Source organism: Aythya fuligula, chromosome 21, assembly GCF_009819795.1.
Source record: "Aythya fuligula isolate bAytFul2 chromosome 21, bAytFul2.pri, whole genome shotgun sequence".
Taxonomy (NCBI): Eukaryota; Metazoa; Chordata; class Aves; order Anseriformes; family Anatidae; genus Aythya; species Aythya fuligula.
In genome coordinates, this window is record NC_045579.1 from 7,785,822 (window position 1) to 7,800,457 (window position 14,636).

General features: G+C 45.0%; 1 protein-coding gene across 5 annotated transcripts in view; it reads right to left on the bottom strand.

The window, feature by feature from the left end:
* The window catches only part of PLCH2 (phospholipase C eta 2), an 80,463-nt gene that overhangs the window by 33,432 nt on the left and 32,395 nt on the right, over nucleotides 1-14,636 (bottom strand). The window lies entirely within an intron of this gene.

The following is a 14,636-nucleotide window of genomic DNA, read 5'->3' on the forward strand; positions in this document are numbered from 1 at the left end:
GGCACAAGGTACATATCCTTCCATTCCCATTCCAAGTGCTCAATTTGAGCTGCTGCAATATGTAGAAGTCTTGCTGGACACAATTAATAACAGAACTATAATAACAGAACTATACAGATCATAAATCCCTACAATTTATCCTGACAGAAGGAAAAAAAGCCCCATTTCACATGTATTGTTAGAAAGGATGTTCTCACCTCTGTCACTTATTTATGGTTCAGTAGCATTAATTGTCCTTTTTGTAGTTTGGGGAGTTGGTGTGCATGTGGGGAGGTGTGGGAGTACTTCAGCATGTGAAAATAAGGAGAAGTTAGAGGGATTGAGTCACTTGAGTATTTTTATACACAGAGCAGCTTTGTCAAAAGATGCATGACCAAGGTCCGGTACACACAGAGACACAGAAAAATCAAAACCCAACCAAACAACAGAAAGCCCCCAACCAACCCAAAACACCCCAGACAACCAGACACTGTCACGCAGCAGTGGCATAGTCAAGAGTCAACTCAAGGCGTTTTCTGTCTACACACAGGACTTTGCATTCCTAAAGCCTTGTGAGCAGGCCTTTTCTCTCCTTTAAACCAACCATCTCAGTATTAGTGCCAGAACTTTTACTCATCTGCTTGCTCTCACTGACTCAAGACTCACTAAAGTTCAGGACTCTCTAATATTCTTTTAATTGGCCAAAAAAATAAAATGAAAGTATCATAGTAATCTCACAATATCTTTGAAAGAACACATATCCGTATAATTCTGCCAGCAATGGTTGGCACAGTGTTTTTGCTGCATACCAGTGGGAATAAAAGACTGAGCCCGTCACGAAAATGCACAGCCCCTACAGAAGGAGACGTTAACGAGAGAAACGATCCTGTAAATCCTGCTGGAATTGAAGTCTTAATTGGAAGTCAGCCTGTCAGCTCTCCATTGCTCCTGACCTGGAGTCCCTCAGCCATCTGGATTGAGGAAACGCCGCAGCGCTGTTTCTGCATCTCTGAGCCCCTGCAGAAGTTCCCATTAGTTTCTAAGCTGTCTATGCCTGCAGCTCTCTTGTTGAGAAAATATTTGGTGACAAGTGGGACAAGAAGTGCTCCCAGCTCAACAGGTGTTCCTGACTGAGGCCACTGCAGATGGCCTCACCAGGCACGAGTGTTACAGGAAGGCTTTTATTAAAATCCATCTACTGGAACAGGAAAAATAGTATTTCTCTAGCCATTTCCAGCTAGCTGTACTGCTTTTATTAACTTTAGAGAAGAAAGGCTGCTAGGAAACAAAAAGTGACCTTTCTCAGACAGTTGTGAAGCTTAAGGACATTGCAACTACACGCCAGTATATATAAAAATAACCTTACAAGACTTCAGTGGCCTACTGTGGAAGAAGACAACAGGAATACTTCCAAAAGCTTGCTTCAAAGATGGAAGACAAGACAAATATTGCATGAAAAAACAGAGTGAAGAGTTGTACAAATTCTCCAACTAAGACCAGAGGGCAAACCTGTCTTCCTGGGTACAGAGAGAGAGGGAGAAGATGGAAAATTTCAGAAGTCCACACAAGCCAAAGTGTACAACACTGCAGCTACATTTCCAGAGAAATTAAAAGAAAACAATAACGGAAACATAACTGAGAGGTTCTTGATGACCGAATAGCACCCTGGCAAAGACTTAAATGCTGTGAAATAACTTGGGACCAGGGCTTTGTCTCGAGTTCTTATTTTCCTCCCCACCAGCTCTAGACCAAGTTGTCACTAAACAAGATTTAAGCATAAAATCCTTCCAGATGATAGTGTCTTGAGCAATTAAGTGGCAGGCGCTCAGCCTGCATCTTACCAAGATGGCCTATTTTCCATCGAGGAGAAGCGACGATACTGCCGCCAACCCAGAAAAATTCTTCAGCCAGGCGGGCAACTGAAAACTTATTTTGAAGCAAGGGACTTTTTGGAGCATCCATTTCCGAGACAAAAGGCAGCTTCAGAAGTGAACACAAGCACCACAGGCCTTAGCAGAGATTAAGGTTCAGTAGTTGCAAATTTTTCAGTGTAATGGTATAGGAATAGTGTTAGGAAAAATCATTACAGGATAATTTGTGATTTCCAAAATCCAGTGGTATTGTTCAGGCTGTTACAGAGCAGTTTCACAATACATTCAAGCCTCCTAGTTCAGGTACAGACTATTAAAATACCAGCAAAATCCTTTCTTTCGGGGTGACGTGCCCATGTGTCTAGCTTGGAAGATGGGCTCAGTTTCAGTTCAGCATTTTAAAGACAACCCAGGCTGGACTCAGGCCCCTGAGGCAAGCTGGCATGCAGACGAACCCACTTCTGGACAGAAAGGCCTCCTGATGACGTTCTTTTCCTGTGCTACATTACCAGGTGCTGAGCAGCCACCGAGCCACCAAACCTGCTCACAGTTGTTGCCTTCTCCATGCTGCTTCCTCCTGGCAGCAGCGGCTCCGCAGCGGGCCGGATCCCTCTCCGACATCTGATGACTGACGGATTTGCAAGTCCCACTCCTGCTGGTGGCTTTACTTGCTCTTCAGAAACAACCAGCAATATCCATCGCAGTAAATAAGTGCAAAGTTAATAGCACAATCCGTCCCCTCCCTGCCCTCCCAAGCCACCCTTGCATTGCGCTGTGAATGTGTCGAGGTGCTTAAGCTCTTCGGTCTCTCTCTTCCCAGTTCTGAAACAAAATTATCACCTCCTCTTCTCATCCAGCTCTTTGAAATATCACTGTACAAATCTTCACCTTTCCTCAGAAGGTTATCCTCAATATTTTAATGGGCATGCCTGATAAAAGAAGGAACACTTCTCTCCAGGCAGGAAAAAACTAGACGTGCTGGAAACAAAGCAACATGTTTGCTTGAAATCCTAAATCCACCGTATGCACTAATCCTAAAGCCGTGTTCTGCCCTATCCAGTCAAGGGATTTAGGTGACACATGTTACAGCTGTAGAAAAATAAGAAGGTTAAAAAAAATTGCGTGTTTTTTTTTTTTTTTTTTTTTCCTTTCCTTAGTTAGCATCATCTTTCCATCTCACAATCTGTGTAGAAATGTCTCTGCAAACTGAGACAACGCCATAGAGGATGCTCTCCTAGGACCCAAGGCAGGCAGCTAACCTGTACAGAACAACTGCTGCTCACAGAAACCAGGAACACAATGCTTGAAAACTGGCAGAGAGAAAAGCAGGTAAGTATTAATTTTTAAAAAGCACTAAGTCACTATCTCATTCCCTTTGAAACACATCCAATACACTCCAGATACAGAAATCTGTCATTTACGTTATCACAACCTCTTAATCTGCATTAAGTACAATATACAATTGCTCTTGCCATCTGTGATCTGTACAAGGAGCCCAACATGCTTCTAGCTCAACAAGCTGAACACAAATTGCCCGTTTAAAACATACTCATTAAATGCTTCCCACTCCTCCTTTCGCAGTGTGAGAAAGCTGTACCGCAGTTAATTGTGGAGATGCCTGACTCCCAAGTACACAATGTTTATTTCACTGCCTGTGTCCAGCAATCAGATGTTAGGCTGGCCACAGAGCTCGGCCACAGATTTATCCTGAAGAAAAAACAAAGTGGGTCTGGGCTAAGGATCAGAGGCAGCAATACGCCTGTGTACCCCCCTGTTGCTTTCAGCTTTGTTCCAACGCTGGGGAAATAGCCTTCCATTCCCCTAATGTCTCACTCAAGAGGAGTTTGGTGAGACAACAGCAAGCCCATCACCCTCCTGCCATCGGAGGAGGAGTGCCTTCTGTGCAGTGCTGAGCTGTGTATAAATGTGGGGCTGCAAACTGCTACGCTACAGGCACGAGCCCCTACAGATCCCAGCCCTCTGGGGCAGGAAGCCAGGTCTAGCACGGGCCAGAACGAGACCTGACAAAGGTCAGCTTAACTACCTGCAGATACAACTCAACGCTGATGGTCTCAGTTACAAGGAGACAGAGTTAAGGCAACCTTCTGCGATAAACCAGTAGTACTGTGCTTGTTTAGCTCCTTTTTTTTCCCGTTGCAGCATGATCAGAAAGCTTGCTTGCAGCCTTCCAGGTTACACACACAACAAAATGTCAGCAGCTGGCACTGAAGTTAAAGGCAGATTTGCAATCTGAGGCCTACCAAGAGAAGGTTAATGTAAATCCTTTCAGCTGACACGATCAACTCATCCTTCAGGCCTGCTAAGATGATCACAAACAGAGAAAAATGAAATGTTCTAACAAGCCCTTCTATGTACTGATTGTGGCTGGATATTGGTAACTGCGGGGGAAAGGAACAGGAAATAACAAAGGGTTAAACGTGACTTAATCCCTCTCCCAGCTCCTAAGCTACTGAGCTGAGCACTTAGGATATAAGCCTATTGAAACGGGTTTCTATTCTTGCCTCACTTGACATCCCAAGAAAAGTCTCACTCACCTGACAAAATGTGCAGATGAAAGACGTTTCTCCATGGCACTTTAAAAACTTATTATTCTCCAAATGTACCAAAGGGTGTTCATGGCACAAAAAGATTTGAAGACCGACAGTGTTTGAGCCTGCAGGCTGCCCTGTGGCTTAGCTAAAAGGGGAGTTCAGGAGACCTGGAGAACAATGCTGCAATGACAAAGGCCTTGTCAAAGAACTTATTCACGTTAACAGTGGCAGAAGAGCCAGGCTCCACCACACAGACACAGCACCTTGCCAAAAATATGGTTTGGGAGAGGGAAGCGAGTAAAATGAAGGTCCTCACCAAGCAATGGGTTTATGATTAATGCAATCTACCAGGATGAGTGGATTCACTTCCAACATGCATGGTTTACTGCTGAGGAAAGGGAAACATCTTAAAAAGACTAAAAATTGCAGTGGAGGAAAAGTCAATACCTAGTCCAGCCTCTGCTCTCTCTAGTGCCTTCTACACATCAGGATTCAAGCATGAGGCACCGAAAGAGAGGCAACATGAGAGGTAAATTCAGCTGAGTGCAGCCGCAAGTACATCAGGTACCAGCGTGCAGAGCCAACTCCTCTCCTTCGGCTGGCTACGGAGGTTCGCACAAAAGATACCTCAGGTGCACGTAATAAATTGGTTTTTAATGGTCGGTAGATTGACTGCCAGACCATTGATCATTGCAGCCTGGTGCTGTAACTGCCCAGCAAATCCGCCCGGATTAGGCTTGTCACTTCACAGCTCTGCACTCCGCCTGGCCTTGCACAGGCATGCTTCACACTACAGACCCACTTCACCAGATTACCAACCTGACCTCATCACCAGGGCTGACTCTAAAGTACTTAGAGACACATTGGCAGCAATTAGTGACACAGATACGGACCCTAATACAGGCATTGCTATTTCCCATCCAGGGAAATCATCCTCCTAATGGCTGCAGAGTAACAAGAAAACGATTGCAAACCCACAGCAGAAGTACTAAAATTAAAGGGGGAAACAACAGCTCCTGATGCCATCTGGTGCAGTGCCATTTATCTGTGTGCTCTCTCCCCACTTCCTTCTCTCCTCACCTTTGTACTTCCTGCAAACACCGGGCAAAAAGCCTGGAAAACCTGCAGCAATCACAGAACCGCTGCACCTTGGGTACCTCTGCCTGAGGTCTTCATCTTCATTGTGGTATGCCTGCTCCTGGCACTGAAGCACCACGTGCTGAGATGCTTCAGAAGGCAGACAACAAAAGCAAACATCTGGTCGAGAGGCGCATCACTCAGCACAGCCTAGACCAACACCCGAGGTACGGCACAGCTCCGAGCCCAACACACCCCAAGAGGGGCCACAGACACCGGGTGAAGACCACTCGCCTCCCAGCACGAGGGATGCAGCGAGTACATGCTGCCAGCGCACAGACAACATCTGTCATCATTTCTATTTTCATCAGGCAACTAAACCCCACATTGGCCGCATTAAGAATTCCCCAAACAATCCCTTTGGGCTGGCGCCGCTGACTTCCAAGGCTGGAAAACCGGGATGGGTGCGGGGTCAGAACCACGCTCCCCGGGGTCGCTCAGAGCAGCAGCAGCCCCACCACGACCCCGAGCGAGGCGGGCGGCTGGCTCCTCGCCTCCCCGGGAAGTGCTCCACTGACCTTTGGCGTGGGCACGGGGCCACAGCAGCCGGCCGAGGCCATCTGGGCAGCCCACTAAGCGCAGTAAATCCACCGCTGGGATTAAAGCCGCGCGGCAGCAGGTGGAAGCACGGTTGTTTACTGCCTTCTGCTTCCCACCCTGCGTGCTTCAAAGCGCAGCGTTTCGGCACGGGCTCTGAACAGAGCCAAGCTATTAGGTGTTACCTAAATGCTGCGCTGTTCAGCTGTGCGAGGCCATGGATCCCGAGGGGCCAGCCCCGACACAGCTGCCTTGGCTCACCAACCACGGACACGGACACGTCCAGAGCCTCCCAATGCTCCCTGGAAATCTGCATTATTAAAATGAACTGATCCGCAAATCTCTTACTTTATTTGTGTGAGTAAGCGTTTGTTAGCGGCACCCGCACCCATGTAATCACAGCAGCCAGCCCGTCTCCCTCCATGGTGTTCAGTTCCCTTGAGCTCACGGGAAAAATTTGATTTTTTTTTTCCTTGCAAAGCTGTACTGATGACATTTTGTACATCTGTAGATCAAAAGTCAGTGTAAAATAAAGATTTGAAGTTTCTTCTGGAGATAGACTTGATGTTGCTCTAAAGTCATTGCTTCCAACCTCTGGCTTGTACAAGAAAATACCCCCCCCCACACTGACAGAAGTAAGAGCTTAAACTCTTTCCATTTAAAGATCTTTCAGCACTTTACCATCTGTTCAGTGCCATGGGTCATAAACACTGAAAGGGAGATTAAGGCAGGTTGGCAGGGAAGATACCCATCGGTATTACTGAGCACCTTCTAAGAAAATACTTTTAAGAATCCAGAACTCAAAGGGTGGTGCAGGGAAACCAGACAGACTGAGAGGCATTAAGAAAGGACATCTGCTACTGAGATGGATCATCACAAGGAGTTCATTCTAAATCCCAAACTTCTCCCAAACCAGGGTGGCCAGCTTCCTCTGCAGCCCCTTGGTAAGCCCATCCGTTGCTGAAAGCAAGCTATCCGGATCGTCAGTGTAAAAATGAGAAAGCAGATGGCTTGTATTTAAACGACCTGGGAGCCCAGAAGTCCTGTGCCCTGGAAGTTCAGTACAGGAACGTATCGGCCTCCCAGCCCTGTGGCTTCTTACTGGGAATCAGGATGATCAGGCATGGCCCTTCCCTATCACAGGGGCCATGGCAGAGCTCCAGCCTCTGCCGACAGGCACAACGAGCAAGAATTATTTATCTAACGTTTCAGTATCACACTAACTTAAAGAAAATGAGATTTAGCTCAGAGCCATGTTTTGGCTTTCAACTTTGTTAACAAGGAAACACTTTCATAGGGACTTAAATGGTTTTGGACATTTTCCTTAGACTAGCAGGAGTAGTGGGGAGGTGACAGCATCCTTTTCATTAACTACCAGCTATTCTCAGAAAATAAAGCTTTTTTTTTTTTCTTGTTCCTGCCTTGTAAGAAAACACCAAGCTCATGTTCAAGCCCCTTGTTAACATTTTAATGGCTGATTGCTCATTAAACTGAAACGAATGGGTAAAGCAATCACTATGTTACCCGAATGTACACCACAGTCCACAACACGCAGTCGGCCTCTCTTCTGAACACGAGCATGAAGTGCTCTGAGCCATGAAGACAGAAACCTGATTTCAGAGATGGAGGGCACTGACATTTCCAGTGGTGCCTGTTACTCCAGTGCGGGCTGCGCAGGGTGGAGGTTAACAGTCCTCTGGAGGCTGAAATAAGGCAAATGCACTTTCATGTGAGATCCCTGCCTCAAGTTCCACTCCAATTACTTTGGAGTTGTGTTTTTTTCTTTTTTCTTTTTTTTTTTTTTTGGGGGGGGGGTGAGAGGAGATTGGTTTGATTTCATTTTTTGTCGTAAACATTTTTAACATTTGTGACTATTATTGAGAAAGCATGTTCACTCATCGGCTTCTCACCTTCCTTTCAAAAATACATCACTCTACAGAACCTAGCATCTGCACATCTCAGAAGCTAATTGCAAGTCTTTCTGCAGGCTTGGAAGATGATCATAATTATGTTCTGTCTTTATGCAGGAACCACCCGCTGAAATTCCCAAGGGGGAAGCTGAAAAGCAGTGCCCAGGGAGCATCCGCACAGGGCTGGCAAGCTGAGGGCCACCTGAAGGCTGCAGGTCAGCAATGCTGCTTATTGCCCAATATTTTTTAGTCTTGGACTCAGTAGATAGGGTAAAGATACAGGAAGTAATTGCTTCTGGGCTTTTACAGAAAAGGTTATTCCTATTTTTAGCTGTGGTCTCACTATCCCCTCCCTCCTGACCCAAAGCAGCCTGCCAGCCTCGCTCCCCCAGGGCGCAGAACCAGGAGGCGAGCAGGCATTGCAAGGCTGGAAAGAGCTGGCCTGCAGGCTCACCTCTGAAAGCGAGCTCCTGGGAAAACGTTTTACAGGGATCCACATTTAATGATGCTTCTGAACTTTGCTGTGTACAGGGCTGGCCCACCCGCCCTCTGTGCCTGGCCACATCATGCCAGAGAGCTGAGTTGTGCTCTGCCACCCCTGCTAGCTGAGCTAGGTTCACGTTCACCTCCTGAAGTCCTGAAAGGAACTGGCATGTGCATCAAGCCGTAGCAACACCTTCCTCCCATATGCCTTGCCGTAGACAGAAGCTGCTTTTGATTTATACCAAGGACAACGCAATTCCTCAACTGAGAATTCCCAATTAACACACCTAGAATTAGACAAGGACTCACGGCTAAAATGTTCCTTGTTAGAAGTGTCTTAAGAGCGAGACATTCATCATTTCCTATGCTAAAGGCCCCCATTAATTGGATAAATGTCTCTCTACGTGAAAAGTATGGCAAATCACTGAGCTTTCAGAAAGAAACCCTATTTTCTACTTCCCAGTGTTTCACACTTTTAGACTCATGTTAGTTACTTGATGTTATTTCTTCAGTAACAAACGGGTAGGACTGCATAAGGAAAGCCAAAGGCACATTCCAGCAAATTTTAAATCTCTATTGCAAAGCACGACTTTGTCGTCATTTCTGCTTGTGAGAAGTGGGCTTGATGAGCTCTTCCACTGACGCGAGTCAAGAACTAAGCTTCAGATACATGTTTCAATTGCTTTTTACAAGTGCAATTGACTGCACAAGGTGCGAGTCAGTAAGAAATCAGGCTTGAAGTGTTTTCTAAATAAAAAAATAAGCCTTTTTAACCTAATTAGTTCACTGATCCTTCCTTTACATAACAAATATACAATGTGCACTGTTCCTCTCACTCCACTGCACTCACGCACGTGGAACAAAGAAGGCTGGATGTATCAGCTTCTTCAGCTAAGTTCTGGCCACATTTTCATCTTCCAGACCTAATTATATTTAACCTAAACCTCTTGCTAAATCAATGAAAGAAAAGCTGCTCCTCTCCCTCATAAATAGGAACATCAACAGACAATGAGTGCACTGAGGCCGTCCCAGGGCGATGCAATACGGTCACCCACCAACACATAAGCTAATTTTAAATTTTAAAATGATGTGGATCCTGTCACTTTCATAAGGTCGCCCTGATGTCAAGCAGATGATCTGAAGGCAGAACGCTTCTGTTTTCCAGGTGAAAGACATCAGATCTCAGCTCCAGATCTAACTAAGGCAATGGGAAGAGATGTTTCGTAACCAAATGCCAGCTCACCACAAACACAGGCCTCCTCATACGGGGAAGTGGAGACCACTTTCACCCCAAGGACAGCAACCACGCTACATCACCACCGCTTCACACCAAGTGAGAGGGGAACTGCACTTCCTCTTGAGACCACAAGTGGCAGGAAGGTGGCCACCCTTCAAAAAGTAACTCTATTAAAGGTTCTGCCTGCAGCTTCAGCTCCTGGAAGCTCTGTTCTTCTAAGCCACACCATTTCTTTGAAGCGTGCTTCCAGCACCCAGCTTACAACGACACCACCTGGCAGCAGCACAGCATTGGTGAGGATCCTTAAGCAAACATTACAAAAGGAAAGCAAACTTGAGTGAGTGTGTCCTCCAGCAGATCCAGCAGGATACTCAGGAGCATGTCGCGATGTACTCTACTAGCTGGAAACACCGGGAGGCAGTTCCTGCTCGGCTTTCCCCAGCTGTGCAGGTGTTGGAAGAACAGCACCCAGCACACACGGAGCAGGTTTTCTCAACACACCGGAGCCACAGTGCTTGTTGTGTAACTATCACAAAACCACATGCTTAATAGGCATAAAATACAAAATACGCACAGACAAGCAAGTAGACACTTGATTAAATTAAAATATACCGCAGTTAAGGGTTTTGCCAATATTTGCCTAAATAAATCAACTAGAAGATAAAGCTTTTCATAAATAAAAGCAGGGTTTTAGAGAATTGGTCTTGAATTGTTGCAAATTTCTTCAGAAGCCAGAGGTTTGGCCTCCAAGTTCCAGCTGCAGATAACTTCTGCAGCAGAGTTATGAGAGCCTGAGGCAGATCACAGAGGGGACTGGAGGACTGAATTCATCCCCGGTATAACTCCACCGGGGACAACGTCAATCCAAATTGATATTATGCACTCATTTGCTGGGTGCAAAGAAGCCATCTAATTAGAAGCAAATCACATATTAAACACAATACAGCTGACTCGCAATAATACCGGAGTCTCTTTTCTCTCTTCTAATGTGGGTAGCAGAAGGTCTATGGTTAAAAATAGAAAGCCTTTCTTTATGGTGACAGCTAGCTACTTCAGCAAGCAGAAAAGGGACATAAATATACCTGGTGCCTCTTTGCACTCATGCAGGAAGCAGCAGCCATTGGAAATACATGTATTATTTAAGGTTTGGAGGTAACAGGAGGCAAAGGTATGGTACAGCAAAAGGCTGCCTTAAGAAACTGCTACGTATTTGTTTTAAGGGTTTAAGTTTGAATTACAAAACAAGCGTCCAAAAAAGCTCTCTTAACTCTATTTTTCTCCATAGTGTAACTCGCTCTAGAGGTGGTTTAAGGTAATATTAAGGTGGTTAAAAAAAACATTTCTCCTTACCTTTATCTGGGCTGAGGCATTTAATGGTGCTTGCATCATCCATATTCCAGTGAGAGAATCAAGTGAACAAAATACCAGAGGAAGCAGCAAAGACCATATGTACATCACTTATATTTCCAAAGCCTTTTTTAAATCATAAAAAATTACGTTGCAGGTTGGTCTTTAATGCAACATCAGAAAGTTCCTAAGGATGCTGGCTGCTTCTGGTCTGAGCAAGCTCATTTTTTATTCCCTGTATAGTAGTGTATCAGGAGCTGCTGACAGGTAGAAACCAGCACAGGAGCTAAATGAATGTTACCAGCCTTTCACTGCAACTCAAGTGTTCAGCCACCTGGGATAATCTTTTATTAACTCTTTGCTTCCCCACTCTCAGATAAGATACATGCACCTATTTTGTTTCACTCCAAGAAAAAAAAAAAAGCACTCAAGGAAATGCTTGTGTATGTTAGGAAATGAGTAAAAAAGACAACTCACTTGTAATTCCTGAGGGATGGTTTTCATTCAGTAGGAAACCAACATTAATGGGGAGCTACTTCATTTGAGAAGGAAAAAAAATAATCTCCTGTTTGTTTGAATACCTCCCCTGTGTTCAAACAGCATCCCACGTACTGCTAAGGTATACTCCCATGCTTACTTAGGTTGAGAAATCGAGTCTACAGTTGCTGATTAAAAATTTGCACGCTGTTGTCTTCAGACTTCTGATTTTTTTTCTTGGCAAAGACAATGTATCTCCCTCATTAACTTGCAGAGAAAGATTAATAAAGAATTAGGGAAAATGGCCAACAAGTGATGCACATCACTGCATGCTGTGTCCCCAGGCACAAGATGGCAACACCTTCAGGTCTGCCTAAATTCTAGAGAGAATTCTCAAGGTGCATCTTAGTATGAGGGTGCTGCCTAAGAAATCCCAACTAGAAACAGCTCCTGCCTGCTTATGTGCCACTGAAATACACAGGGTAAGACAATTTGTGCCTTTGAGAACTTGAAATCTAAACAAACAAGCCTGACAAATGAATGGAAAATGTAGTTTCTTTTAGATAAGGAAAACTGATGCAAGGGAGCAGGGTGAGAGGGATGAGTAGGCAGCTCAAAACACAGAGCACAGCTGCTGGAGAAGCTGCCGCCCTTCATCCTGCAGCTCTCAGACACGGTTGTTCTTCTTTACCCCTCCACACCGACCACAGCAAGCGAGGTCGATGCATTTCTGACGTTTGACATCGCCATGCTGCCCTGTAAGTGTCAGGCTCCAGTCTCGATCTGCTGAAGTACCTGAGTGGCTGTGCAATGCTTACAATTACCTTTCATCTGATTCAGTCTTTCCACAGCAGAAATGTCAAGTCTCGTTCATAGTTTCCAGTTGTGAGAGCCAGACTGCCCTGCTCAGCCTCGATGCTATCTCATCTTCGCACCTTAGGCACCAGTCAGCATTCCAGACGGATCGATAGTCTGCAGGACCTGACATGAAAACCCTACACCTCTCATTTAGGCATGAATTCCACTGTCCTCGCCATCTAACAAGCAACTCCAGGATTTGGCCCGTGCCTATGCTCAGCAAAACACTCCGTTTGCTTACTCTTTTTCACTGCTAACTGTATATCCCCTGAGATACCATCTCCAGAGCAACCCGGTTCAGGTGCACTTCAGGAGCATTTACAGCAGGAGCCCCCTGGGGCACCCTGTATTTCCATCACATTGCATTCCTTTTCTTTCTGTTGCATCCACTGCAATTTAATATATGCTTCCCAGGGCAAACACCCAGGACCCTCGCTGCTGTCCTATACCACGCAAACCCAGGCTGACAACACACAAGACAGTGGTGGGGCAGGAGGCACAAAGATACTGCACACATCACCATGAAACTCTACATACAAAAAAACACACGCTGCATACTTGGTTGAGGTTTGGCAGACGTCCTCCAAGCTCCTGAATGAGACGATCATTTCAGACACAGCCTGCTTGACTGCCGAGGCACCAGTTACTCCAGGATAAGCAGTGGTAAGTCCCTACACAGAAAGCAGTGCACATTTCACGCGCTGGTGAGTTATTTGCTATTAAAATACACCAATCCTCAGCAAAAGCAAGTCAAAAACTAGATCAGACCAGAATATTTTAAAGGCAAAGTACGTGTAGCAGCTGTATATATTCCGAATGAACACATCTAATCCTCACGGGAGCCACTCTTCCTACAGTGCATCCCACGGATATAAACACATTTATGGGGGACATCACATTTAGTTCTGTGCCCACGAGGGCACCTGGCTTTCAATACCTGAAGCATTATTCAAAGTAAAATACCAAGAAAATAAGTATTCAGGAGGTAGCAGTTCATCTTTCAAAGCTAACAGATTTCTATATGCCAATTATTTTAAAGTCCACAAGAAACCCAGCATGAAAATGAATGATGAGTATGAATCAACATCCATTGAGAGCACAAATGTGATGAAATTTGTATCTGATTTGTTGGGCTGTTGGAAAATAATCCATGTAAATGTTACAAATGATCTTGCCTTTCTTTAAAAAGGCTAATTAACTGATCAGCCACTCAATTTCAATCAAAATTTGTTGGTTTTCGGTTTAGTTTTGATTTTAAATGTCAACTACCCAAATGTGAGCCTAGAAAATGATAACTAAGTACCGATTCTGAACATACATCATCCCTATTCAATAAAATACTTTATCTCTGGAAGCTTCACTATGCAGTTAGAACAGGATCACAGAATATGCATCAGCAAAGCATCTGAATGCACAATTCATCAGGTTTTTGTTTGGTTTTGTTTTTTTTTTCAATTGCTTTAGTGCAATGAAGACGAAGCGGAGAACATAACATCCACAACGTCACGGATCTTCCAAGTAACTTCTGACAGCATGGCACCGAGCACTCACCGAGAGCCATCCAACTCCACACCAGCGAGTTCCATACCTCACAATTCATGGCACCACTTCAAGCCCTTCTATAAATCAACTTCAGCACATGTGGGTGTCAGAGTTCTTCAGTTTTTGTTCCCATAGCTACGAATGTACTTTACCACAGGAGGAAACAGCAGGTGGCTAAGACAGAACAAAATCTCCATTCTTTTATCATATGAAGAGTTGGGAAGTTTGAAATAAAGGTTTTATTGCCAAATGTTTACGGACAGTTACGAAGACGAACATGATCAGATCAGCAAGCCATAGGATCCTTCCACACATTTATTACTCAGTCAACAGGAAATCCAACCACAGGCAGTAAAGTGACGTTCTGCCCTTGTATCTGATGATGCCACGGGGTTGCACATGCCAGTGCAGAAATAGTTTGTTTTGTTTTAATCTGAGGCACACATTTCCTTTGATTTTCTTGTGCTAACCATCTAGTCTTGAGAAGAGCAAATGTAAATAAGGCCAGTATCTGCCAGCTTGCCAGGTACCCATTCATTTCTTGTCCTATAGTAATTCCCCACAGGTAATAATCCTCTCCCTCTGGCACTGCTGATAAGGCAACAGTATATATACACTTTTAAATCAATCTCCATTTGGTCTTGACTTAATCTGGAACAGATTCGATGTGCAATTTCCCTGATTCTCCTAGATGCCTGGCTCCTAA